The following is a 4,924-nucleotide window of genomic DNA, read 5'->3' as shown; positions in this document are numbered from 1 at the left end:
TAAGTTGGCTCTAATATGCTAAGTTATCTCTACTATGCTTAGTTTCCTATAGGTTAGCTTCAAAATTACTTATGTTAGCACAAAATGACCAAGTTTACATAATAAGCTTAATTATAGTCTTCTTCTTCTTCTTCTTCTCCAAAATGACATAAGTTAGCTATAAGTTAGCTCTAATATGCTTAGTTCACTTAAAGATGGCATAATTAGCTAGGTTGGCTCCATTTTACCTAAGTTGGCTCTAATCTGCTAAGTTATCTCTAATATGCTTAGTTTCCTATAGGTTAACTCCAAAATTACTTATGTTAGCACAAAATGACCAAGTTTACATAATAAGCTTAATTATATTCTTCTTCTTCTTCTTCTTCTAGTATTCTTCTAGTCTTCTTCTAGTATTCTTGTAGTCTTCTTCTTCTTCTTATTCATTTTCTTCTAGGTTAGCTCCATTTTACTTAAGTATGCTTACTTCTTATAGTCTTCTTCTTCTTCTTCATTTTCTTCTTCTTTTTCTAACATCTTGTTTATCATTTTGCAGATTTGATTTAATTCATGGAAGCTTGCATGGATGGAGTGCTTCTTTTCCATTTGTGCTTTTATAGATCGAGTGCTTGTTTGGATGAACTATGTTTCTTTTGTATCGATGAATTATGCATGTATGGTAGGATGACACTATCGTAATATGTATGGTTGGATGCATGTATGTGGAACTTGCTATGTATGGTTGATGGAACTATGCATGTATGATGAAATTATATGTGTTGGATATCTCATATGTTTGCCGTGAACTTGCCATGTGAAAAATATATATGTATCATCTATTTGCTGTGAAAATGGTTGGGTATAAGAAAAAACAGAAAAAAGAGGCAATGCAGGCTCTTTGTCGTCTGCCACCGACGGCAACGGGCTCTTTGCCGTCCGCTGCGGACAGCAAAGAAGTCACGTGGCAACCACCTGTGCTTCCTGGCAGCTGACCCATTTGGTCAGTTTGCCTACAGTGGCAGATGGCAAAGGCTTGATGCTCTTTGCCGTCAGCGGCGGATGGCAAAGGCTACCGTTAGACGCCTAACGGACTAACAGCGAATTTATTGCCGTCGGCTTTCTTTGCCGTCCGCCGCTGATGGCAAAGGCCCCTTTGTCGTCCGCTTCAGAAAGCAGACGGCAAAGAAGCTCTTTACCGTAGCCTACTTTGCCGGAGCCTTTTGCCGTCCGCGGCAGATGGCAAAGGCCTTTGCCGTCCGCCATCCTTGCCTTTGCCGTCTGCCGTGGTAGACGGCAAAGTAGTTGATTCCTGTAGTGTTGGTTGATATGTCACAAAACCAGAAACGAGGAAGGAGTTAATGTACTGTGCCTAAGTGTTTTGGATTATTTGGTTTTCGAAAGATGACTTACACACCTAGACGGAGGGAGTGAGTTCTTTTAGACATTCAAATGGAATACAGCATACGGATGTATGTAGACATATTTTGGAGTGTAGATTCACTCATTTTGCTCCGTATGAAGTCACTTGTTGAAATCTCTAGAAAGACAAATATTTGGGAACAGAGGGAGTAATTAATAGCATTGCATGCAATGAACTAACCACTACATGTCTTGTTTGGTAGTCTCGAGTCATTGAAAACATGCATGCCCACATCTCTTATTGGTTGATATGTCAAGAAGCAAGGTGGGGGTTAATGCACTGCAGCTAAGTGTTTTGGGATTCTTTGGTTTCCATAAAGTGACTTATACACCTAGATGGAGGGAGTATTTACTAATAAAATGATAATGCATTTAAATAAAAATCATATCACCGGATTCGTATTTGAACATAGTTTTTTATGGTATAGTTTTTTATGACAAGCATTTGCACTTGGTTAGTTAAATTTACGGTCAAAATTTTACACTAAGTACGAAGGGGACCATTAAACCAAGACGGAGGTTTATATACAGGTCAATAAAAAAATCATCAACCAATGTAGTAGTAAATGATGCGTGCACGAAGATTTTTTTCTGATAGTACTCAATAATAGGCTCGTTTTCCTCAAGAAAATTGTGTTTACGAACGTATTAATTGGAATGCATGCGTGAGGAACAAATGAACAGAACTTTTACACGCATTGGTGAGTTTATCTCTTAATTCTTGCATGCGATGTTTTAAATGAAGCTTGAAATATGAACATCTCAATGGGAGGGAGTAAAAGCCTCATTCATGGATGCATGCAACATGCAACACTCACACGTACACATGGACGCACGCAACACTCACGCACCCATGCGGCACACAGCACACGACTCAACACACACTCTCACGCTCAAGTGCTCAACCTACTCCCTACGTCTATGAAAGACTGTACATTTAGAGATTTACACATTGACCAGGGTAAAATTAACGCCCAAAAGTAGTAGACTTATGTGTGCATGCGACCATTGAGAGAAGAAGATTAAATGAAGATTGTTGCATGCTATAATTAAGGATAGACATGTAGCCTATAGCTAGAGCACAAGTTGGTGCATTAGTCAATCAATATCGATTTAGATTAAAGGCTAAATGCATTGGAAGTGTAGATGTACACTCTTTGTTTTTTAGCCGATGTACACTCTTTGTTGGAAGACCATGGGAGTACACGTGCATGCACTCACATACACAACCAGGGTGGTTCGCGCGCAAGGGTTGGACTCCTGTCGCGCCTATGTAAAGTTTGGTTTAACTGATTTCTTTTCTCTGCCAACTGACAGGTGGGACCCAGAAACCAGGTAACAATTTAACCAGTCAGCAAAGTTCCACGTCGACTATGTGGCCGGTCAGTAGGGTGCAATACGGTGCTCTACGATGAGCTAGTGATCATATAATCACTGCAAAACTATATAGTGACCGTAAAGAGCGTATTGTTACATACGTTGACCGCCATTGTATTTTTCTCATTTCAAATTATGCCATCTTAACCGAAAAGGACGCAGTATGGACTAGTACTAGTACTGCTTTGATGTGTCCCATCAACTCGCTGAACAAGGAGAAGTTTGCTTACTACGCCTCTAGCTCACCCACGCGTGCGGTGGCTCGCTGGATGAGGAGAGGGTTTTGACTACAATGCCCTCTCCCTCTCCCTCGCCCTCGCGGTGGACGTGCAGCAGTTCAATCGGTGTCAAATTGCCAGAAGCATATTGTATTGTAGTATCATCATTTTTGGACCTTTCGAAGAGGCGAAGAGCCAAGTGCAAGGTTCACACGAGTACGAACTGTTGAACCTCCTGAAGAGGCGAAGAGCCAAGCGCAAGGTTTTATAGGAGTTGTTGTCCTAGTAGGAGTATACTACAACTATAGCGAACGATGCTACTGTATGATGCCGCCACGTCTCCTATATCCAAAGTTGTGCCACCTTTTTTCTCAAAGAGCGCGTTGGAGCCCGTGCAACAACCACACAAGTTGCACGTACACATAACACATTTACTAGTAATAAATTCTAAAAGGACAAATGCCAGTATGCCACACAAGTTCATCTCCAATTCATGTGATAAATTTGTGCATGACTAGTCTACGTATATTCACAGCGCTACAGTTCACAATTTACCATACTCCACTTACACGTTATAGATGGGCTACATGTCCTCCTCCAGGTTCTAGTCCCAGGTGTTCTTCACGGATGGCACGATCCATAGCGGTGGGCAACGGGAATCATTGTCGCAGCTTTCTAGCCTGGTCCCACATGATGGAGACTCATCCTAGCTGAAGCTGCATAAATCAGGGATAGCGTGTCCCAGCATGTCGTTCATCCGGCGGTGCGCACTGAAGACACAACCATGCTTCATGAACGTGAGGCCTCCGGTGTCGTGCACGGAAGGTGGCATCCTCTTCACAATGGGGTAGCTGTCCCCAATGAAAAGCGGGTACTCTCCAAGAGTGTTCCTCGGCACCCACGTAGCACCACGCGGGTCGAACTCGGCGCCGTTCATATGGTACACGCGGCATCTCAGATCTGGACACATGGTGACGTACATAGTCAAGGTCCATGCATAATAATGTTGTGCTCAAATATGGCGGTCAGTAATATTGTGCAGCAAATAGTACTACTCCGGCATAGAGGAAGTAAAATAACCGGCTTATTATATATAGCCATTCTTGGCTACATGGATGAGATAGTAAGACATGGAAAAACAAAAATGGTGGGAGCTAGTGGGTTCAATTCTTTCAAGGGCCTAGCTAGCTATACGCGTCCTCCAAGGTAAAAAGTGCTCCTACTAGTACTAGTAAGTACTACAACAATGAAAGAGAAGGCAAGAGGGTTAAAAATATAATACTAAATGGAATACCTGGGTAGATGGTGACGGCCTGATCGTCGTAGATTGTGTGACCATGTTGCACATCAGTGGTACCATGGGTAACGACTACAAAGATAGTTGATCCCAATATGCCAAAGTCAGCTACAAGGTTCTAGGTTAGACCGAATTGCGGATGCAAATGCTCATCCAGGATCGGCGATCTTATTTTGATCGGGGGATGACTGGTCCCTGCAAAATAATGGAGTACCGTTAGGGATGCAAATGATGGTTTGTGCATTCCATTTGTAATCTCCCATACCGTAGGATGGCAACCAGATGAAACAAGTCCCCTAGCTTGTCACCGCGAAGATGTGGCCTAGATGGCGCACGGCGTCTTCAAACATGTAGGGTTACAAATCTGCCGCGGCCAACATGCGCCAACCTCTGCCATTACTGCCTCTTACATTGATGGCAATCCTTATGTCGAACACCGCGATGAGATAGTAATCGTCGTAGCCGCGTCGCTTTCTCGGCGGGTCCGCAATTAATTGCTATCTTCTTCAATCTCATATAGGCATCATCATACGTATTCAAGCCCAGCCAGTCCGGAAGGTCGATCCCAATGGTGGAGAAGGGGTCTACGGGAACGGCCGCACTGCTGTGGATCTTGTGCAAAATGATGGTGGTATCC

Source organism: Aegilops tauschii, chromosome 7, assembly GCF_002575655.3.
Source record: "Aegilops tauschii subsp. strangulata cultivar AL8/78 chromosome 7, Aet v6.0, whole genome shotgun sequence".
Classification (NCBI taxonomy): Eukaryota; Viridiplantae; Streptophyta; class Magnoliopsida; order Poales; family Poaceae; genus Aegilops; species Aegilops tauschii.
The sequence above is the reverse complement of the archived record's forward strand: the minus strand, read 5'-3'. Positions refer to the sequence as shown.